The 23846-nt window shown below is 49.7% G+C and overlaps 1 protein-coding gene across 3 annotated transcripts in view; it reads left to right on the plus strand.

The window, feature by feature from the left end:
* The first annotated feature begins 1083 nt into the window (after positions 1 to 1083).
* The window catches only part of LOC122379977 (probable uridine nucleosidase 2), a 132506-nt gene continuing 109743 nt past the window's right edge, over positions 1084 to 23846 (plus strand). Inside the window, exon 1 of one of the 3 annotated variants that reach the window (XM_043362683.1) lies at positions 1084 to 1217. The gene's annotated coding sequence lies outside the window, so the exon portion shown is untranslated. Of the gene's footprint in view, positions 1226 to 23846 lie in introns of all 3 variants that reach the window. The other 2 variants (XM_043362684.1, XM_043362685.1) reach the window with 2 other exon arrangements.

The raw sequence follows: 23846 nt of genomic DNA on the forward strand, positions 1-23846 counted from the left end.
CTCTCGTCATAAACTCTGTCAAAACGGTGTACAATCCATCATATAAGGCCTACAAGAGTGTCAGCTCCATGTAGGGGTCAGTCAAGCATAGGTCAGGGTCAAGGTCAGGTCAACCGGGCAGGCACATATCCCCGAAAATCAAAACTGATATTCGCAGCCTGTGACACATGTTTTATGGGTAATTTGGGGCGTAGAACACGATGGTGGCATTCATTTTATCATATGTGTACGTGTTTGGCTAAAAAAGTTCAATTTAAGAAATACATGTATCATGGTCGTGAAGTAGTCACGAGAAATTGCCAAGATTCAGTTCAAGATTTTGGAAAATGCGGAACGATAATCAATAATCGAAGATAGCCATTTGATTGTTCATGGTATTGGCAGTCTAATGGCGTTTACGGCATGTCTGTATGTCTATTCTGTGATTTTATATGATTTTTTGAACATATGCCGTTTTTGGTCGAAAACTCAGAAATCATGACGTCACTAAAACCTCGATATCTCAAAAATTTTCCGACAGATTTTTTTGAAACTTTGTCACAATAAACTTTAATCAATTCCCTACAGGTACCCAAAATTTGGCGCGCCTGCGGCTCCGTTTTTATGCTATGGCCCGGCGAAAAAAGTGGGGGCGTTTAACGCCCCCCCCCCCCCAGCAACTCGCGGGTTAATGAGCAATATGAGCATATACATGACAAGCTCGAAACATAATCCAAAGGCATGATTTTTGAATGAAAAACAAATATGCCACTTGTCTCGGAGATTTGACTCGGCAAATCATAGCTTTACAAAGTGAATTACGCGGTGTTACGTGTGGAAACACATATCAAAATATTCTCCCATAAATTCTGCATTGAAATCAACTCTAATCTTTTGCCAAATTTTGCCCAAACAACTACTACGAGACATCAAATCAGAAGATGTCGCGTGGCTCCCAGCGCTCCGCCGCGCTGCCCGGCGCCGCGGCGGTCAGCTGACTGCGGCGTACCGCCGCAGGAGTAAAGTCGTGCTAGGAGGGGTAAAGTCCCCACAGTGCACCGCCTTGGCCCCGATTTGTCAAGCTCAAACCATAAACACAACGGCGGCCAGCAGACCCTAGCGGGACGTCGACCAGCACGCCCCCTCCAGTCAGCCGATCGGTGTTCAGCGGAATGCTCCGGGTGTGCTCCTAAGTGTTCCGGGTGTACCCTGGAGTGTTCGGTGTGTGTCCTGAGGTGGTACGTATGTATGTAGGTACTCTGGAATGTTCCTGGTGGGGTCTGGGGTGTTCTGTACAGTGTACGCCCTAGGGCCTAGGGTGTGCTGTACATTCTGTACGCCCTAGGGCCTAGGGTGTGCTGTATGTACTCTGAGGTGTTCCGGGTAAGGTCTGGGGTATTTTGTGTTCTCTAGGGTGTTTTCCGTGTGAGAGCGTATCGTACGAGCTCATCTCAGGATGAGCTCATCTCAGCACCTCCCACAGAGGCGGTGCTCTGTGGGTTACCGCTTAGTTTCCGATCGGTTTGGCGTCAACTGAATGAAAGCCAGCGTATTCGAGTTGCGCGGGCCACGTCTGACCGCGTGGGCTACTATCCCGCCAGTACATGTATGTGTGTATATGTATGTACAGGATGTCTTAAAAGTTCGTTGACACATTTCCAAGGCCAATTAAACACATAAGAACCAGCCGAAAACCTAAAGGTTTTGATATGTGTAAACTTGACAAAGCTGCATGCCTTGGCAAATGATTAGGAATGCTTGATACCAACTCCTGCGCTGTATCTCCAAAAATATTTGCCCACACCGATTTGCGTCGCTCCAACAGCTGCCGGAGGCTGACAAAAGGTTTCCTGCTTTTAACCCTCGCCCGTATAGGGGGGGGGGGGTCGAACGGACCCCCCCATGGTTTTTCGCGAATAACTCGCGTAAAAAGCGGCCGATCGCAACGAAACTTTCAGTACCCTCGCGTTAATCAATTTTACACCTACCCTGAAATTTCATGACCCTGACCCCAATGACCTTTGACCTGTGACCTACTTTTCGAGACCATGTTTGGCCGGAATCGCGATTCGGCGTATGTCGGCTCGCATTAGCCGCGCGTTTGCAGTCTTTTCGTGGTTTCAAGCGCTCAAACATGTGATATGATGTTGCCCCCATGCATTAGGGTGGGTGTCAAGGTCACCTGAAGGTCAGGTCAGGTCACTGACCTTTGGTGACCTCGGTTCACTTTTTCGAGTTTTACATGTTTCTAGGCCAGTTTTTGGAGCTGAATTCGAATTTAGCAACCATATGAACATTTACGAAGTAGTTTTGGCGCCTTCGTAACATGTTACGAAGCTGTCAGAGGTGGTTGACACCTACTAGGAATACCCGGCGGGACCCCTACTGGTTGACCTGACCTGACCTGACCCGACCTAGACTAAATGCATAAAGACATCATCTGTGATCAAAACTAACATGATATTCGTGATCAGCGCCCCGAAAACCCCCATAGCAGCCACAATTTACGACGTTCTAACAGGTCCCGATTTTCCCGACTTTTGGGTCATTGACCTGACCTGCAAGGTCAACCAATGACCTAGGACCTTAAAATTAGGCATCATCGGCTTCCTCTCGTCACGGGCAACACGCTCGTTTTTTCCGCGAAGCTCTAGCTCAATCAGGGGCGAAACGGCAAGGGGGGGGGGGTCCAACGGACCCCCCCCCCCCCTTATACGTTCGCGGCTGGAAAAACACCAATACGGGCGAGGGGTGCGGGTGCGCGAAGGGTGCGTTTCACGCGTAACGCTATGAGAAACGTTTTTCGTAAATATCTAGAGCATCGTTGCTTCGATTGCCTTTGTTTTTGGATATGTTATGAAGGACGTTAACCTCGTCATCACAGAGTGGTTACCGTTGTTCTGCAATCCACATATACTGAGCAATTTAGACAAACATATTGCAAAATCAAAATTTCAAACGAATAGAACTCAATAACGGATTGTCGTACGACTGTGATGTTTGCAGTTTTGGACTGACGAAGTCAAGGAAAACATTTCCTAGCAAGCCTTTTTTCAAATTTTGTACTATGTTTTGCATGATACAATTTTCATCTTGCAGTGCATTGCATGAAAGCCATGACAACAATTTCAAAAATGTGGCTGCTAGGAATCATAAAGACATCGATTCTCTACACAATCCTGTAGAGTGAATCATCATTGCATGCATCACTATGCAGTTCTATTCATTTGAAAGTCATTGCACAGCTAGTTCATAAAATCGCCGTGAGATGTCTCTGGCTGTATGGCCCGCGCGTTTCGACGGTCCCCTCGGCCCGTCACTCAGCGGCGCTTGTTGACACAGTGTCACAACCATTAGTTACGGCGCTCCGCTAGCGTTCGGCCGCCGTCGAGGTGCTCTGAACCCCCACTGCTAAGTTTCGCCGTGACCAGACGGGTCGGAGACTCATCCCACGATCTATCCATGAGCGGCGCCCAGCCAGGCGTCTCCTATCGCGCGCCTCTCACTCTTGATCGGGAGTACGCCGGGAAGAGCTTGTGAGAAACTAACAACTTTGAAAGATGTCACAAGTTTGTGTGAGTGGTATTGCGAACAGCGAACAGGTATATTTTTACAATAGGTATTTGACCTGACCTGGGCAGTCCGTAGCCCGTATTTGACCTGACCTGGGGCTGGGCAGTCCGTAGGTACTGAACATAAATAATGAAAATAACCAGCAATGCCTACAGATTCCATGGAGACATAGACCCTGAGTGACGTGAGACCAAATATCAGTTCGACTGTTATGTCAAAACCCTCGCCCTGGCAGGGTATTTTTCATACCCTGCCATTTGTGACCTGACCTCTGTGACCTGACCTGGTATCAGTGACCTCAAATAGCAAAATATGTGTTTGAAGAACATTTCCCCATCGATGATTTTCAATGAAATGCATTTTACTCGATTTTACAGCGCATTTCTTGAAATGCCTGTAAACGGTGAAAATTCGACCTTTGACCTGAACTGTGACGTCATCGGTTTGACCTAGGTCCACAAAATTGGGTCACAAGGTATTTCCCTGATAGGGCTATCCAACACCGTTTGCCGCTTGTCGCTAGGTTGCGTGGTTCTCGAGATCTTAGGGGGGCCAAAATGCCCCCCCCCCCAACGGGGCGCGTTGCTCGGCAGAGCCCAACGGGGCGCGGGTTAATTATCTACCGCAGACTCGAATGTAACTGATCCGTTCAGGCAATTCACGTGCCCATTTTTGTCACTTATAGTGCGGAGAGGATCTAACTCAACCGCAGGGGGCGTCTTTTCCAGCCTCTGGGGTAAGATGCCCCCTTGCACTTCTTCAGGAAAATGATTTATAGCAAAAAAGTTATCATATTTCAAGCACAAAAGTGTGTTATTTTGTGGAAAAAAATGATGTCGGGTTCCGTTGAAACTCCACGTTTTTGCTTTCCGATTGTCATTTTCAAATAATTTATGACATTGTAAACCCCTGGGCATCTTTCACCACTCTCCCCTACTTTTGCATAAAAAGGGTAGGTATATACCTTTTTCGATGTAGCTCATCACGGGGAATCCAATCGGTCAGGGGCGTCGACGCGTAAGGAAAACTGGTCCGACTTTTTCTCGGGGGGCCCCCACCGGTGGGGGCCCCCAGGTGTCATTTACGGCAACCTATCAACTCTAGACCATTTTGAAACTCTTAGACGTTTAGACGTAATAAAGATTCAGGAGAGGTTATTGAAAATATTGTGACCTTGGCTTAACCCTAGCCATTTAAAAGATATCCATGCAAAACGAGTGGGGCGGGCACAGGCGTAGTAACGGAGGGACAGGGGGCCACCCCCCCCCTTTCGGCCAAGTTTCATGCTAAATTCTCTGATTTTGCTCCAAAGACAAAACTAAAGCAGCACACGATTCAGCAAGAGGAGCTCAAAACTGCCCTCAACTTTTTTTCCGTAGGGGTACCTATTGAATTTCCCACAAAGTGAGATCAAAATCAAAGTTTCCCTGACCGGGGTCTGCCCCCCCCCCCACTTTTCGTAACGCTCCTACACCCATGGGGCGGCTGTACTCACCAGTGGGACATGGGCCATGGGATACACTATGAAGAATTTGAGTAATACATAACATGCGCACATGACGTCGGCCTTGCTTATGAGCACAACGGGACACGAGTACAACCACTACCATAATACATATTACATAAATATTCAGATTTCAGAGTAGTACAGTTACTCAATGGTGAGCACAATGCAATTTGCATCAGCATACCCGAAGGTTGTTTCTTCATTAGACAAACACTATTCTTTAGAATTGTGTTTTTCTATTGAAAAACAAACTGAGGGTGTTTCCATTTCGGGATAGGATTCGTGTTTGGTGCAGCGAATTGGGGCACCTTGCACCGTTTGCACACGAACCGATAGATTTTGATTAAATTTTCAGGGCAGCTGCCCCCACAGATTATCTACCACGAAACCCCCTCAGCTAAGAATATAATTATTTTTCTTGCACGTGGCACGTGCACGTGTTTTAGGCCCATAAGGCTTCAACATTAGGTGGATTTTCGGCATTGCATTTCTCGCAGACGGGTGCTTGTAATGCGATGGGCTTCTATGTGCTGGGTGGCCGCCCCGGCATCTACCATGAGGCGGCGGCGCTGTTTCGGGCAGCTTCGGGAAGGGGGTGCAAATTGCACGTGCAGCCGCCATTGGTTTAACGTTACGAAATGGGCCAAAACGGGTTTTCTCGATTTGCTCAAAATCGGCTCGATAGATTTTCTTTGTTTTTTGAGTACCGGTAGTCGGTCAGTAGGTTCGTTCGTCAATGTCAATCGCTTGTAATATAATTAACTTTTTTGCACGTGGCACGCGCACAAATTTTCACGTCTTAAGTCAATGGGATTTCTTGAAAAAATTACTTAAATCGATTTTGCTCAAAATTTCCACGTTAGATGTTAAAAATGTTTCAGTATGATATGCACCCACATGTCGCCTACCAGGTGGCATAGGCCATATATGGGGCGATTGAAATGCACGTGCACGCCCCAAACTTGTTTGAGGGGACCACCTCTGTGAAAATTTGACCACTGCTGGTATGATGGCCTGTGCCGCGCAAACAATGAGTGCCAGCAGAACCAATCGAGGTCAGTCGTCAAGGGGATGCTCTAGGATAGTTGTACACCTCATCACGTGGTGCACGTGTTTTCGCACGTGCGCCACGTGGGTGTAGCATTTTGGGATAGGTAGCCATTGGTGCATAATTATGCTCAGGTGATAACCTCACTGCATGGGTTTGAGCCAGAGTTCCAAGTCGGTTGCGATAATGACCATTGGTGTTGGGTCTACTACGTGTCAAACACGTGGTCGCCCGGGGTTCACCATTCCGGAGATATTGTGACCGATAGTGAGGTAAGCCCTAATTTAAAGATTGGCCAAGTTTGATCGGCCGCTGGAAGACAATGGTGGCGCACCCGAAAGTCTACCCATGGGCACTGACGACCCCTTTCATATGGTACAAAAGGATGGTCGCTTTATGTCTTTAGGCCACACGTGGCACGTGGCACCCCACCTCGAGTGACCATGTGCACTCTCAATGTAAGGCGTTTTGGCCATAAATTTTCCATTTATGGGCCGATTTCGACGAAAATTGCAACATTGATGCATTAACCCTCGCCCGCACATGGGGGGGGGGGGGTGTGGTTCCCACCCCCCCCCCCACCCCCAGGCAGTCTCTCTGCTCTGCACTCAACATTTTTAGAGCTAGAAGGCTGATTTTTCGTATAGCTGCTCGGCTATCCTTTCTTGATGTCCACTGAAAATTTCAAGTTTCTGTGATTTTTGGTTTCGGAGATATTACCTTGTTTTTCAGGTCATGTCATGACCCAAATGGCCAATTCTCAACATCTTGCGTTTGCCATGGGCCTTGTGAGCTTTTGACACCCTGATTTCGGCCTTTTTTGCCAGTCTTACCTCCCACCTATCATGGAACATGTTGTTCGACGATGTACAGGGGTCAAGGTCAGGGTCAAGGTCAACCTAGGTCATCTAAGATAATTGCGTTTTAGGCAAGCTGAATTTACTTTTTGTGAAGTTTTTTGACTGCATTTTTGGTAAAAGCTTCTCAGATCATGATTTCATGTGATATGGACCCAAAAACAATCGGTGCACACATCAGTATACACACAGACACACACAGACATACAAACACATATAATTGACCTTGACCTAACTTGACCTGAAATGACCTCAGCAGCAAAACTCTGGTCGGATAGTGTGACAAAGAGGTTCTAGCTGGCTTGGCACCAGAAAACAGCATCGTCATCGGTATTTGATAAGCAGCGCACTTGATATCCAACGGTGACCCAAAACAGCAACATTTTTTAGTTTGACCTGACCTGGAAGGTCAATGACTGACCTGAGAAGGTAAAACTGGGTATCATTGGATTCGTCTCTTCCCAAAGAATCTTTTTGGTCTTTACTGCTAAGCTCTATCTCCAACAGGAACGAAATGGCGCGGGGGGGGGGGGGGGGGGTGGCAACCACCCCCCCCCCCACATGTGCGTTCTAGGATGGGAAAATGGCATGTGCGGGCGAGGGTTAAAAAATGACCTGTGCCACAAACGGCGCTACGAATACAACAAACTCATGTGCGTCGTTTTTGTCTCTAGTGCGCCACTTAAGCTACAGTGGCTAAGGTCGAGGAATATTACGCGTATTTATTTCAACGGGCCGATTTCGTCGAAACTTGCATCGATAGTGCACGAAACTAGGCAGCAACACATATGAAGCGAGACAAAAATAGGCTGTTGTGCGCCATTTTTGTCTTAAGTGCGCCATTAACTGCCTAAAGTGGCTAAAACTTAAGAATCTCATCATTTTCATGCATTAATAAATTACTGTGAGGTATGCATGTAACGTCTTGCGCCACTTTGGTCTTAATTGCGTTAGCGTTTCGGGCGTGTGATTTGCGCGTTTTGCGGTGTTTGCGTTTTGCGGCGGGCGGGTGTTTTGTGTTTTTTGCGGTGTTTGTTTGACGGCGGGCGGACGGGCGATGCGGGCGTTTTTTTTGCGTCTTTTTCGGTGTTAAGTTTTTTTTTTGTTTCCGGTGGCCTGGCGCTTTTTGCGGTGTTTGCGTTTGGCAGCGGGCGGGCGATTTTTTAGGCGTTTTCGGTTTGTGTTTAGCGTGCGTGCGATGCGGGCGGTTTATTTTTTGCGGCGTTTTTGCGTTTTTTGCGGTTTGTGGTGGTCGTGCGATTTTTCGACGTTTGCTTTGGCGTTTCGGACGTGCGTTTTGCGCGTTTTGTGGTCTTTGCGTTTTGCGGCGGGCGGGCGGGCGTTTTGTGTTTGGCGGCGGGCGTGCGGGCGATGCGGGCGGTTTTCTTTTTTTTTGCGTCGTTTGCAGTGTTCAATTTGTTGGCGGTTGGCGGCGGTTGGGCGCTTTTTAGGCGTTTTCGGTTGGCGGTTAGCGTGCGTGCGATGCGGGCGGTTTTATTTTTTGCGGTGTTTTTGCGTTTTTTTTGCGGTTTGCGGCGGGCGGGCATTTATTTGTGTTTTTTTCTTCTTGCGACATTTGCGTTGGCGTTTCCGGCGTGCGTTTTGCGGTGTTTGCGTTTTGCGGCGGGCGGGCGTTTTTTCACAATTCAAAGTCCCAACCTTCGGGCCGCAGCGCTGCTCGAAAAGCGCTGCCCTCGAGTATGCATGTAGTGCAGTACCTATTTACCTGACACTGGGCCGAAAATATGAGGAGAGTTTCTTCGAATGTCTTTGGTCATTTTCCAATTCTCGTAGCATCTTTCGCTTTCGTTTCTGACACCCAGATGTGTAAGCTCTTTTGCTCGAACGACCACTCATGGTTTCGAAATTATACAATTCAAGGAAATCAACAGAAATTATAGGTTAAAAGGCACTCGCAGCACTCTGAACCCGCGGCAAGTCGGCCGAGTTGACTCACGTGGGCAACAGGGATCAACTCAGTTCTGCTTCCCTCTTTCCATATCAAGAATAATATTTATGTGTAAACATATAATTTGGTTTTCTCAGTCAAATATACTTACGTTATATTTGGCTTAAAGGTAGTGTGCCACCTTTGAAAGATTTCCCATTTTATTTTTCCTAGGATAAGAAGCTTCTGTTTTTACCTAATATCGCAAAAAAATCAAAAATGGGCCTGGAATAGTGCCTTTTTCGCCTAAAAGTTTTTCGGTTTTTAGATATGTACAACAACTGTAGTGGGCTCACCTGCAAACAGGCGTCGGGCAACAATCGCGAATGCGGCGCACTTGTGACAATAAGCAAAGGTCATTATAGTGTTACGACCATACGACGTACGGGAATGAGTTATCAGCTGTCTAATCGTAGACAACACAATGTCGAGCCTTAAACTGTAAGCCCGTATTGGTATTGTTTCTTTTATTTGGCTGTCGAACATTATTTATGGTTTGAAATATGATTTTATGTAAAATAATTGATATGAAAAAGCCGTCTTATAAGTTATGACCCCATTTCACCAGACGCAAGTGGCAGAAATGACAATGATCAGCTGACGCATTTTTCTTGGCCGAAGTCAGAGCGCGCGTCCCGAAGCACCACGCGTATTTGGAAATTCCGACCTCGACGAGCATCAGAAGCCACCTAACAGGCGTGTTCGAAACCGCAGGAGATGATGATGAACGGGTTTATCGAAACTTGATTGGATGAGCATATCGGTAATAGCGATTTCAGTGTGTGCATTTATTGTTCATAGTGGTGTGAAATGTGGTTGGGGTACGACCGACAACCCGTCGGGGCGAATTTCGCACTGGGGTACTCAAAATTTGAAGAATTTAAGACGTTTCCATGAGTTTTGAAGGTATGGATAAGTTCTAAAAATCCGGTTCTCCTTATCTGGGCCATTAACTCCATACGGTCCAAGAAAGCTGGCACACTACCTTTAATAAATATTTACCAGTATAGCGCCTTTTGGGGCGACTAACGGAGCGAGCGAGAGGGTGAGCCTTGCACGTGCGAAATTTCGAGGGGGTACCTCCAGCTGACTTGTGCACGGCACCCTACTAACCGGTCTCTAGCGATGTGCCAAATTTGAGCACAATCGGCCCAGCCGTTCTCGAGATCTGGAAGCGGCACCCTGCACGTGCGCACGTGCAAAATGGGTCCCAACTGACTTTTGCACGGCAGCCTACTAACCGGTCCCTAACCATGTGCCAAATTTGAGCGCCATCGGTCCAGCCGTTCTCGAGATCTGGAAACGACCCCTGCACGTGCGCACGTGCAGCAGCACCCCAACTCTGGCACATGGATATGCAGTGCCTAGTGGGTGCCTACCTACATGCCAACTTTCAGCGCAATCGGCCAAGTAGTTACCGAGATATTGCAACAATTACAAAAGTGACACCTCTTCGTTTTGCACGTGGCACGTGCATAAGGGGTCACCCACATGCATCGGGAATAGTCCAATACTTGGTAGAAGGAATGAAGCTACCCCACAAAAATTACCGCATGTAAATCGGTCAAGTGGTTGCTGAGATATAAGCCTCGCAAAAGCGTGACCACGGCCGGCCGGCCGGCCGGCCGCTCATACTCATAAATTTCCGTTATTCTACGTAAGACTCCGCTCGCTTCGCTCGCTCCGTAATTAAATGATATAACTAGGTTATATTATTCGAAGATGATTTTAATCATTGTCATTCAATACATGATCCTTTTGTTAATTTTTAAACCAATGCACAGTGGGGATTTTTCCGATCTAGCGCCTTTTAATTCAAAAAATCTTTTTTGGATTTTTGTTTATTTTTTGTGTCAGTGGGACTAAGAAATGTCTGAATTTTTCATATATGGCATTGTTTTATCTGTATGTCTACAGCAAAACTAGGAAAAATGCGCCCAAAGTTCACACTCATGCGTGATTACTCAATGGGCTCAGCAAGGCCCGAAAGTATAGCTCAATTTCATTGTCCTGTCCTGTTGGTTTTAATCTTGCGAGGTCTTAAAGTTGCATATCGTGTGAAAGGCACCTTTATTAGGAATGGAATGGCAAACAGAAAGTTTGCCACAACCTTACTAAGGTCACAAAAATGCCCTTTACAAAAAACCCTTACAGACACCATATTGAAGGAATGGTATTCTAAATAAATGTAGGAAATCAACAATGTTCTCCACACTTTTCCACTCCGAAATATATCCTATCGAATTCGCCACTTTCTCCTGCACAAGACAACGCCTAGTTTGGCTGCCGAAACTTGCCTGAACACGGAATATTCACATTAGAGTATCTTAACACCCCACTCGAGGAGCGCTAGGGCAAACAGCACGATATAGGTATGTTCCGGACAAAGGCGAATAATTTTACTTCGTGATTTATATGGTGCATATTTTCTGAGACACATTCATTAGGAATAGGATGACAAGCGTAAATTATACATACCGTAACCTTATTAACCATCGCACTTGTGGGGAGAGGGAGGGGAAGGGGTCGGATAAAACCCCATGGTTTTCCGCAAATTACTCGCGCAAAAAGCGGCTGATCGCGCCGAAACTTTCGGTGCCCTCGAGATCATCAATATTACATCTAACCTAAAAATTTCATGACTCTGACCCAACTGACCTTTGACCTGTGGCATATTTCTCGAGACCATGTTTGGCCGGAATCGCGATTCGGCGTATGCCAGCTCACATTATCCGCGGTTTCCAGTCTTTTTGTGGTTTTAAACGTTCAAATATGTGAAATGATGTTGGTGCCATGCATAATGGTGGGTGGCAAGGTCACGTGAAGGTCAGGTCAAGGTCATTGACCTTTTGATGACCTTGGTTCACTTTTTCGAGCTTTACTTGTTTCTAGGGTAGTTTTTGGTGCTGATTTCGATTTTAGCAGCCATTTGAATATTTACGAAGTAGTTCTGGTACCTTCGTTCCATGCTACGAAGCTATCAGTAGTAGGTGACACTTCTATGGATGGTCGGCAGGACGCCTACTAGTTGATCTAACCTGACCTGACCCGACCTGGCCTAAATGCATAAAGACATCGTCTGTGATCAAAACTAACATGAAATTCGTGATCAGCACCCCAGAATACCCCGTAACACCCTAACTTTGCGAAGTTTCAAGAGGTCTCGATTTCTCAACTTTAGTTGGGTCATTAAACTGACTTGGAAAGTCAGCTTATGACCTTGGACTTTGAAATTGGATATATTTGGCCTCATTTCATCATAGGCAGCACGCTTGACTTTTCCGCGAAGCTCTAGCTTGATCTGGGGCCAAACGGCTGAGCGGGGGGTCCAATTGAACCCCCTTTACTATGTTGATTATGCACATTTACAGGTAAAATTCTCACCAGGACACACCAGCCAACATATGTGCACAATCTGGCTACAATTCTACCTATGGTTTGCCCTCTACGAATAAATACGTGCTAGATCGGAAAAATCCCCACTGTGCAATGTTAAAAATTACTCTTGTTTTTAAAGTCGACATTTTTTAAATACATTGTTTTAGAGTAGTGACACTATATGTTATCCTTTTCGGCACAGGGAATTATCTTGATACCGTCGACCAGGGGCGTAGGAACGTCACGAAAAGTGGGGAGGGGGCAGCCCCCGGCCAGGGAAGCTTTGATGTCACTTTGTGAGAAACCCAATACGTGGGCCGCAGCAGGGTCCTCGTGTGCCGCAGAAGGGCCCATAGGCCGCAGCAACCCCCCCACAGCAGGGCCCCCGTGAGCCGTAGCAGGGGGCCCCTTGAGTTGCAGTTTTGTCTTGCGGGCCACAACAGGGTCCTTGCGGGTCGCAGTAGGGCCTCACGCGGTCTGCAGCAGGTTCCCCGCCAGCCACAGTAGGGCCCCGCGGTCTGCAAGACTAGGGGCCCACGGGCCGCGGAAGGGCCCTGGCGAACCATGCATGGGCCCAAACGTGGCGAGGCAGGGCCTCACGTGCCGAAGCAGGGCACCCTCAAGCTACAGAAGGGCCCCAAGGTCTGTAGAAGGGCCCCGCGATCCGCAGCAGGGGCCCCCGTGGCCACAGCTGGGCCCCCGAGAGCCCCAACAGGGGGCCCCCGTGGCCGCAGCAGGGGCTCCCGCGGCCGCAGCAGGGCCCCCGCGGGCTGCAGGGGCCCCGCGAGCCCCAGCAGGGCCCCCCGAGCCGCAGTAGGGCCCGCATTCTACAGCATGGGCCCCCGAGCCGTAGCAGGGCCCCCCGAGAGCCGCAGCAGGGCTCTCTCAAGCTACAGAAGGGCCCCGCGAGCCGCAGCAAAGCCCCGCGAGCCGCAGCGGGGGCCCCCGTGGCCGCAGCAGGGCCCCGAGAGCCCCAACAGGGGCCCCCGCAGCCGCAGCAGGGGCTCCCGCGGCCGCAGCAGGGCCCCGCGGTGTCTAGCAGGGCCCAGAGGCGCAGCAGGGGCCCCGCTTTCAGTAGCAGGGGCCCCCCGAGCCGCAGCAGGGCCCCCGCGAGCCGCAGCGGGCCCCCCGTGGCCGCAGCAGGGGCCCCGAGAGCCCCAACAGGGGCCCCCGCAGCCGCAGCAGGGGCTCCCGCGGCCGCAGCAGGGCCCCGCGGTGTCTAGCAGGGCCCAGAGGCGCAGCAGGGGCCCCGCATTCTGTAGCAGGGGCCCCCCGAGCCGCAGCAGGGCCCCCGCGAGCCGCAGCGGGCCCCCCGTGGCCGCAGCAGGGGCCCCGAGAGCCCCAACAGGGGCCCCCGCAGCCGCAGCAGGGGCTCCCGCGGCCGCAGCAGGGCCCCGCGGTGTCTAGCAGGGCCCCAGAGGCGCAGCAGGGGCCCCGCATTCTGTAGCAGGGGCCCCCCGAGCCGCAGCAGGGCCCCCGCGAGCCGCAGCGGCCCCCCCGTGGCCGCAGCAGGGGCCTTCGTGGCCGCAGCAGGGCCCCCGAGAGCCCCAACAGGGGCCCCCGCGGCCGCAGCAGGGCCCCGCGGGCTGCAGCAGGGCCCCCGCGGGCCGCAGCAGGCCCCCGCGGTGTTTAGCAGGGCCCCAGAGGCGCAGCAGGGCCCCGCCGCCCCCGAATTCTATAGCAGGGGCCCCCGTGGCCGCAGCAGGGACCCCCGTGGCCGCACCAGGGGCCCCGTAGTCGCAGCAGGGCACCCGCGGGTCGCAGCAGGGCCCCCGCAAGCCGCAGAAGGGGCCCCCGCGGTGTCCAGCAGGGCCCCAGAGGCGCAGCAGGGCCCCCGCATTCTGTAGCGGGGGGGGGGGGCGAGCCGCAGCAGGGCCCCACGAGGCGCAGCGGGGCCCCCGTGGCCGCAGCAGGGGCCCCCGTGGCCGCAGCAGGGCCCCCGAGAGCCCCAACGGGGGCCCCCGAGAGCCGCAGCAGGGGCCCCCGTGGCCGCAGCTGGGCCCCCGAGAGCCCCAACAGGGGCCCCCGCGGCCACAGCAGGGGCTCCCGCGGTCGCAGCAGGGCCCCCGCGAGCCACAGCAGGCCACCGCCTAGTCGAAAAAGTGGTCCGACTAGTCGGAAAAGTCGGACCGGTGTCGACGTCCCTGCAATCGGTCGCAAAACGTCCTCAATTTTGCGACCGATACCCCCGAACCCGATTACGACACGCTGACGAAGTTTTGTGATACAATTCGAAAGCTCCGACCCGAACGATTTCTTGGGGAATTTAAGTCCGGATGAACTTATAAGATTCCGAGACATACAAGTTGTAGCTACCAATGGCCTTATTACATCGTGCACTGCAACTTTCAAAGGACTTGGACTTCTACTGTAGCTCTGAAGCGGTGACAAAATTGCCAAAAAAAAAGTTTTATAAAGCATATTCTTCTGTGCCTTCTGATGCGATAGTCCGGCACTATACAGTGTAGCTGTAGCTCATGCTGATAGCTCATGCAATAACCCGAGTTTCGAGCACCTACTATATACCTAGGATATACCTACTGTAGGATATACCTGATCTGGGTGACCTAAACTTCCGAGACCGGGGTTCCACAATTTCACACGATTGGAAATTGATGTATGAAAAGCTATGCCAAGTTTCGCGGCACTTTTACGGGCAAAAATTGCAAGTTTGACCAAAAAACGTCCCACTTCCCCAAGCGAGGACTAATGAAGCTAACACTAATGTGACTGAAGCTGCTTTCCTGTACCTCATTCTGTTAGCCTTTACATTTCTCCGGTCTTTCCCTATCCGTGTGTGTCGGCGCGGGTTCGGCCCAATGTGGTTCGACTGAAAGCATGACATCTGGTCCTTTCCGCCCGGCCTGACCGGCGCGGCGGACCCGTGCCAATCCTCCCGAACTCGCGGGGCGCGGATGGGGAGGGGCGGCCCAGCAGTCCAACCCCTCTGCGCTAACAGATGGATGGACAGGGGAAATGTGATACTTGTCCTATGACAACAAACCAGCGGCCAGCGCTAGGGCCGTCTACTGGTCTAGAAACGTATCTCTATGTCGGCAAGATCCTCGCCAGGTGGTGTAAAGGTCGCGTGAAACGCACCCTTAAGCTCTTGCAAAGGAATCTCCTGCAGTTTCTGCGTCTGAGTTAGCTTAACGAGCTTCCAGGCAGCATCAGTTTCTCCCTGACAGCTGACAGCTTGCATCGAATTCGACACAATCCATGAGCATTTTGTAGGTTTTCTCTGGCGCCATTTCAATAACTGAGACTGGCACCGACATTCCAATCACTATTTTTCTTTTCAAAACGGCCCCATTCCTGAACAGATGGAAAGTGCCAGGGGTAACTTTTTCGCAGCATATCGTAGCCGCTCTCCCACCTGTTTCTAAGACACATTGTGCAAACTATGTGAATTCCAAACGATTGTCATTGCCCATGCACTAGTGAACTCAGCACGTAAAGGTGCGTCGAATGTTATACTTTTTTGCTTGTTTAAGTGTACTTAAAAACTTAAGCACACCTGTACAACTTAAGTCTTAAGAATGGTCGAAATGCTTAATATTGCATATCATTCGACTCGGCTCTTCAAGAGGAACAGAATGATACCATTTTGATAGCTGTATCTTTATTACGTGACAAGTTATTGGCACAAAAGTCATTTGACCTCAGTTGACCTCATTTGACCTGACCCATGGATATGTACAGTCTGTCTTAAAAGTACCGCGCAAAGTGACGGTGGATCCATCAAGCCTGACTGAGAAACGACTGCTAAATTTGAGTCACCGAAGCAATGGACATCCTCGTCCATTCCCCAGGTCAATTGTTTCGGTGACTTTCAAATTATAGCAGGCCCTTCCTCGGTCAGGCTTGATGGATCCACCGTCACTTTGCACGGTACTTTTAAGACAGGCTGTACACCAAACAATGAAGTACCAAGTGACATAACATGAAGTACTGAGGTTTCAAAGCACAAAAGTGATAGAGGGATGCGGAGCCGGAGCCGGAGTCGGAGCCGGAGCCGCCGGAGCCGGCATATTTTGCCCGGAGCCGGAGCCGGAGCCGGAGCCGTGAAACAATATAGACCGGAGCCGGAGCCGGAGCCGGAGCCGCCAAAAAGGGGGCGACTCCGGCTCCTTTTTATTTTTTGAAGAGGAAAAAAAAAATAATTGACCTAGTTCGGTTTGACAGTACAAGGCAGTGAAACATATGGTATGTACTTACGTCATGGGCAATCAAGTGAATGAAAAAAGCCGAATATCCCCAGTATCCCACAGTACGCAATCAACTTCCTGTCTGCTCCTCCCCCCCCCCACGTCTACTGCATCCCCAGAACATGAGGACCGGTCATCAGGTGACGGCCATTGTTTTCAAGCCAGTGCAGTGGACTGCGACTCCCAGCACCGTCTCTGCCGAGACGGGTGTCAGCTTACGATGGTTCAGTGAACTCCGATTCGCGGCGACTGCGTTTCCAATGCCATCGCTTCCTAGTCCTTTGTTCTGCCAGTTCTCTCCGAGGTGCGTTTGCGCGGGGACGCGGTCATGAGCCGGTCATGGCAAAGAGTAACGCGTATAACCAATCCAATTTTTCTTCCACCCGTATTTAATTGATTGCATAGGGGATGTACTGAGTCGGAGTCGGAGCCGGAGCCGGAGCCGCCGGAGCCGGACCATTTTACTCGGAGCCGGAGCCGGAGCCGGAGCCGCCATAACATTTCACCCGGAGCCGGAGCCGGAGCCGGAGCCGATTTTTTCTCCGGAGCCGGAGCCGGAGCCGGAGCCGTCTGAAATTTCCACGGCTCCGCATCCCTGGATAGAACGAAGCGAATATCTCCAGTATTTTCCGAATTGAATATTTCCCATAGGTTTAACCCTCGCCGGACCTATTGATTTTCTACATACGCGCCGGCCGAGGGGGGGGGGGGGTACGACCCCCCCCCCTCGCCGTTTCGCCCCTGGTGGAGCTAGCGCGTCGCGGAAAAAACGAGCGTGTGCGCCGTTACGAAACGCAGAGATTGGTACCCGATTTTAAGGTCCTAGGTCAACCGGTGAACTCTGAGGTCAGGTCAAGTGCTCCAAGGTACGGTTCAGTTTTTGGTGCATAACTTCGCAAAAAACGGCCGCAGAGCCGCGATTTTGGCAGCATCGTGTTTGACTCGCTCAGGCGCGTCGAATGATATACTTTTTGTCCGGGTCAGGTCAACTTTGGGTGTTGACCTCAGGTCAAGGTCAGGTCAGCACCCCCAGGTCACGAAGTTGGTCGAAAGAGGTCATGTCGCATATCATTTGATTCGGCAGGTCTTCCTGAGTCCATTGGTGGCTTTCCCGACTCGCTAGCTCAATTTGACCGGGAGTTATTGACGAAAAACTAATATGACCTTGATGACGTCATAAATGACGTCACGGAAGGTCATCATTGCAAAAGTGACGCATCTAACCTTGCAAGGAATGCATCAAATCACGATTCTGTGTGTTTGAGATAGTTGGAGATCATTCCCGGCGCCAGAATAGCAGTTTTCATTTTTCCTTATTGACTTATAATGGTGAGGTCACGAAAATGACCTGACCTCATATGACCTTTAGGAAAAATCCGAGATATACAAGTTGTGAGACTCATAATGGATACTAGATCCTGCAAGTTTCATTTCCCTGTGACATCTCCTCTGGCAGTGAGGGCGTTGCGAAGTTGCGACATCTGAAGACCGTGCAGAGGTTCACTAATGACGTCATAGGTCAGTGACCTGACCTGACCCAAAAATGCGGTTGGTTTCAAAAGATCCGGCTTGAATCAGAGGTCAGGTATGCCAAGTTTCAGCTCTCTATCGCCAGCGTGCTCGGAGCTATCGCGAAAAAACCCTATGGGGGGCGGCACCCACCCCCCCCCCCCTCGGCCGGCGAGGGCATTACGACGTAATGACCTCTGACCTCAGGTCAGTGACATAAAAAACGAACTATATGTTATACAACTCGGTGAACTTAGCACATCCTTAAAGTTTGAAGGAAATCAGTCCAAAGCTGTGAGTTTGACAGGTGCATAAAGAAAATTGAAATTTGACCAGTTTTTACCAGTTTTTCTGACCTGGTGACCTGCCCCAAGGTCACCCGGACTTGAAATTTTCAGGTCATATGTGAAAAGGTTGCTTCATAGGCTTTGCCAAATTTGGCGGCGTTGCGCGCCGCCATTTTACGCTATCTTTGAAAATCCTTAGGGGGGAGGGGGGTTGCATCGACCCTCCCCCCTGCCAGCAGGGCGAGGATTAAGGCCTCAGGCAAACCAGCGACCTGTGAACTTAGGTCAAAGATCCGAAGATGTTTTTTATCAATAGCCTTGACGAAAACGGTCGCAAAGCAGCGATTTTGTTGCCATTGTATTCACTATTCATCACGCCTATGTAGGAGTTTCCTACAGTCGTGCACACCTGCTGCGCATGTGTCGGTGTGCCACCGCTTGTGGCACACCGACAAACACACTGCGCATGGCACACCGACAAACATCCGCGCAAACACACTGCGCATGTAGCACGGTGTTGGCTAGTCCGTCTGGCCAGAAGCGTTAGGCGCATGCGCGCAGTTCAACGTTTTGTCTGACGTCCGTGTTTTATGGACATGAGTAAATTCTGAAATTTTGTAAATACACTCTCCATATGGCCTTGCACTCTCCTACTCATCGGCGCAACAAGACTTTGGCGGAAGACGAGGAAGCGAGGGCGACATGAAGAGCCCTGTTAGCTAGACGAGTATCGGAACGGAACACGCTTCCCTATCACCACGATCGGATGACGTAAACTGGGACGACCGTCCCTCAGTTTACACCTAGACGCGCTGAATGATATACTTTTCATGAACAGCGTTAAGCTAAGTGTTGACCTCAGGTCAAGATAAGGTCAAATTTGGCATAAGTCACGACATGACGTTAAAGAGGTCGAGACTCGAGTCACATATCATTCGGTTCAGCAGCTCATTCAGAGTTCAATGGGGCCTTCCGCGACTCTTTAACGCAATTTGTACGCGAGTTATTGGTGAAAACCCCAGATGACATATGACATCACAGGCATCGTATATGATGTCACTCAAGGCTGACGTCATACAATTAGACATGCAATCATGTAAACAATGTATGAATTTAGCCCCTGCCTGCTCATGCCATTTCGCCATCCTTGAATGCACAAACCCTCTGATGGCCAGCATCCCCTCTGAGGAGGGGAGGGGCTGTATCTGCCCTTAACCCGCGCCCCACTTGGGGGGGGGGGCTATTCATAGCCCCCTGCAATAACTTCCAAACCGCTTGACGTATCGACGCTAAACTTTCAGTACCTTTGGCTGCATCAATTTTACATCTTGTGTCAGAATATGAGCTTCGTAGAGCTATCAAAGGTCGGCCGGAAATGACGTCAGAGTGACGTCATGTTCGGGCGATTTCGACGCAAAACATTGAACCACGGCAATCGCTCCCAAGAGCTCAATTTTTAAGCTAAATCCAATTTCTTTACATGAAAGGACTCAGAATGGACTATGCTATCAAACTGCTATCTCTGATTTTCAAAATCATGAAAATTTGGAAAGTTATATATAATAAAATTCAAAATGTATATTTTTATCTTTTTTCAAAAGCTTTTTGACTTTTCGAAAAAAAACGGAATATATGTGATAGAACACATGCTTATGACGTACTCTAGCAAGTTTTAGCTATATATCTTCGAAAATGGCCAAGGTATCCGCATTAGTGCAAAAAATTCACAATTATAAATTGTTCAAATCAATTTGTCAGTACGTATTTGACATCGAACACCAATATAAATAGCACCATCGTGTTCCTGAGCTCAAACTGCATCCAATAGACACCTTTTTTTCTGAAAAATTTTAACTTCAAAATTTGCCCTTCTTTGACCTGAAAGTGACCTGACCTGAGCTAAATTCAACTTAAAATGACCTCGAATAACACAAATGACATCAAATTCGAAATCTATGACCAAAATGGACCATAAAACATGCGTCACGTGACCGACGCATGATATAATACTTCCGTGACCTGTGATGACCTGACCCTGACCTGAAAATCAAAATACAAGTTTGGTACCCTCAGGGTATCTAAAGCATCTGTTCACGAGTGTGTAAACCACAAATGAGCCTGATCTGACTTGTAAGACGGCGGCCAGAACCCTAAATGTGAACTAGCCACATGCTAATAATTTTTACTTTTACCTGACATGTGACGTCATCGGTGACCTCGAGGTCAATGAAATAAGTTTTTTTTTCGCTCGACAGTTTCACCGGGGCTATCAGACGCCCTTTGAATTTTGACGATCGACCCAGTAGTTTCAGAGTTAGGAGGGGGGGGGGGGGGCTATGAAGAACTTCCCCCAGTAGGGCGCGTTATACGCAGACCCCAGTGGGGCGCGGGTTAACCCGCACCCGGCTGGGAGTCCTGGATTTCCACGCCCTGCTGGGGGGGGTTGAACACCCCCCCCTTGTAACTCGGCTCCTGAGCCACGTAGCGATACGCGGAAGGCGGCGTTCGAAAGAGCGTCAAAAATAATGACGAAATCACCTCGGTCAATTTTTTGGTCAGGTCAAAGGTCAGGTCACCAGAGGTCATTGAAGGCAAAATTTCGCCGATTTCCAGGTCGAATGTCGAAAATTTCCAAGAAGCCAACGCATAACTCGAGAACCAATAGAGCTACAGCGCCGCGGAAAAGCGCATTCGTTAGCCCTATTAACGCCCTTTCTGAGTAATTATCTCAGATTTGACCTAACGTCAACAGTTTTGCCTGCAGGGGGCAAAAATTGCAAAAATAGCCGATTTTTTCGGAAACAGTTTTTCTGCAATAACTTTTGACCCAAGCCTTGTACGAGCTTACGTTTACCGGCATTGTGTTCCTCTCGTCAAGACGCATCGAATGAACTATAAGTTGACCTTGAAAGGTCAACTTGAAAATTTGACCTCAGGTCAAGGTCATGACCTGACCGGAAAGGGTCATGTTGCATATCAGTCGATCCGTATCGTCGAGCTGAACACATCTAAGGCGTTTTCATCGCTCTAGCATGCCTCTATCAAAAGTTATTTGCGAAAAACTGTTAGATACCATTCGTGACCTAAGATGACCTCAGGGCATAAACAAGGGTCACGGACACCATTTTCATGTTCAGTGTGTCTAAACCACTTGTATTTCGGTGTTTGGGAGTGTTTATAATGTCTTTTGTCCAAAAGAGGCGCATTTCAATTTTCTCCCATTGACTTATAATGGGGAGGTCGCAAAATTGACCTGACCTTAGGTCATCGATATCAAAATTCTGAGATAAACATTTTGTACATGCTATTGCTTTTAGCAATCGCTGAAAGTTTCAAAGCGATCGGTCACTCGGTGTAGCTATGACAGACATTGAAACTTCTTATGAGGTGAGGTTACTTCAAGTGACCTGGTGACCTGACCTTGAATGACCTTGGTCTGAAATTTTCACAACATGTGTAGAATTGATGTGCGATAAGGTGTACTAAAAACGGCGGCGCGGAGCGCCGCCGTTTTTGAGATATTCGCGAAAAACCACAAGGGGGGGTGTTCAAACACCCCCCCCCAGCAGGGCGCGGGTTAATGGGGCACCGTGCCGGCCCCACTGACCTCTGGGCTCTGAGAGTCCGTTGCTGGCATCTGGGGGAGCTGCTGGCATCGCTGACCCCTGCTCGACTGCAAAATACGCGGCTCTTGGTTAGGATGGAAAATAAGGATAGGTAACTGGAGTAGGACGAAAACTGATCGCTAGTCTGGAGAAGATAGTGGATCGTCAGGACCATTGTGTCAGGAAGGTATCCAGGTCACAATGGTCAAGCTCAGCTACTGCGAACTCGAGGAGATGCCCTGAAAGCGCCGTCATAACAGCCGACTAATTACTTACCCGACCTCATCGGTCACCGGTAGACCTAAGACCTTAAAATCGGATACCGATCGCTGATTCTTGTACCAAACAACGCACACGTTTGCTTTCTTCGCGAGGTTCTAGCTCAATTAGGGACAAAATGGCTAGGGGGGGGGGGAGCGGGGATCATATCCACTCCCTCTTTACCGTGTTCGCGAACAGTTCATGAACGTTCGTGAACTGTTCGTTGTTTCTTCACTAAGTTCGGCCGATGACGTCACTTGTTCGCGAACTTCGTGTACAGCTTGTTTATGTTTGTTCACATGGAAAATTAGTGAAACACCAAACTAGAGGTGGCAAAAGGTGAAAATTTTGGGAACCAGACTCGAACCAGACCCGGCTGGATATTTCTGGAACAGTCAGACCCGGTCTAAGTTGGAATCGGAACCAGTTGGACCCGTTCCCCAAAAGCCTGTCAATACAAGCTATTTGTAGGTATCATTAGTTGCATCATGTAAAACGGTCTTTCCCACCGGGAATACTTAACCCTCGCACCGACGGGGGGGGCGGATATCCGCCCCCCCCCTGAGGTTTTTCGCGAATAGCGGGAAAACCGCGGCGCGTAGCGCCGCGAAATTTGGTATGACTATAACCTCATCAATTTTACACATGGTGTGCAAGTTTGAACCTCCTACCTCTTAAGGTCAGGTCACCAGGTCACTTTGAATGACCCAACCTCAAGTCACTTTTTTGCAACTTTGTCACCGTGCCAGAGCTACAGTAGATGTCGGAGGCCTTTGAAAGTCGCAGGAGATTATTAGGTCATTAGTAGCTACAATTTGTATCTCTCGGAATTTTGATATCGGTGACCTAAGGTCAGGTCAATTTCGCGACCTCTCCATTATAAGTCAATGGGGGAAAAATCAACTCCCTGTTTTTACCACTAAAACGGGTCGGAATGGCCAGTAGCGGCGGAACACCTTCAGTTAAGAGGGGGCACTGCCGACTTTTGGTCCCATTGTTTCCATGCAACGCCCATAGGGCTAATGTTGAAATGTAAAAATCAAAGGGGGGCACGGTGCCCCGGTGCCCTCCCCGTTCCGCCGCCTATGGGAATGGCCCCATATACCATACATGACTTCATATACGATCAACCTTCACTACCTTGAGGTCTGTTTTGCTGTTGGGCAGCTGTGAGGTCATGTGACGTCATCAAAGGTCACCAAAGGTTTTTGGCCAATAACTCCGTACAGGAACAAGATACAGACGCGTGGATGGTCTCATTGTGTTCAGCTCGTCAAGACGCATCGAATGATATACATGATGACCTCGAGGTCACGTGACCTGAGGTCAACCTTTGACCTTGACCTTTCGAGGTCAACATATATATCATTCGGTGCGGATTGACGAGAGGATCACGATGATGCCCTTAGTTTGTTCCTATCTTGACTAATTCGAAAGCTATTCGAGAAAAACTCTCTCCATATCTAGCGCCGCCATCTTGACTTTTTCGACCCCTGTGACGTCATCTTTGACCTGACCTGAAAATGACCTTAGTAAAAGTTGTAGATCTTGGCCGTGCGTATCCGATGCCGTTTATCGCTTGTCGCTATCCTGCTTCGTTCTCGAGATCTCAGGGGGGCGGTCATCCGCCCCCCCCCCCCCGTCGGTGCGAAGTTGGCGCAGACCCCCGTCGGTGCGCGGGTTAAA

Source organism: Amphibalanus amphitrite, unplaced genomic scaffold, assembly GCF_019059575.1.
Source record: "Amphibalanus amphitrite isolate SeventyFive unplaced genomic scaffold, NRLGWU_Aamphi_draft 000088F_arrow, whole genome shotgun sequence".
Classification (NCBI taxonomy): Eukaryota; Metazoa; Arthropoda; class Thecostraca; order Balanomorpha; family Balanidae; genus Amphibalanus; species Amphibalanus amphitrite.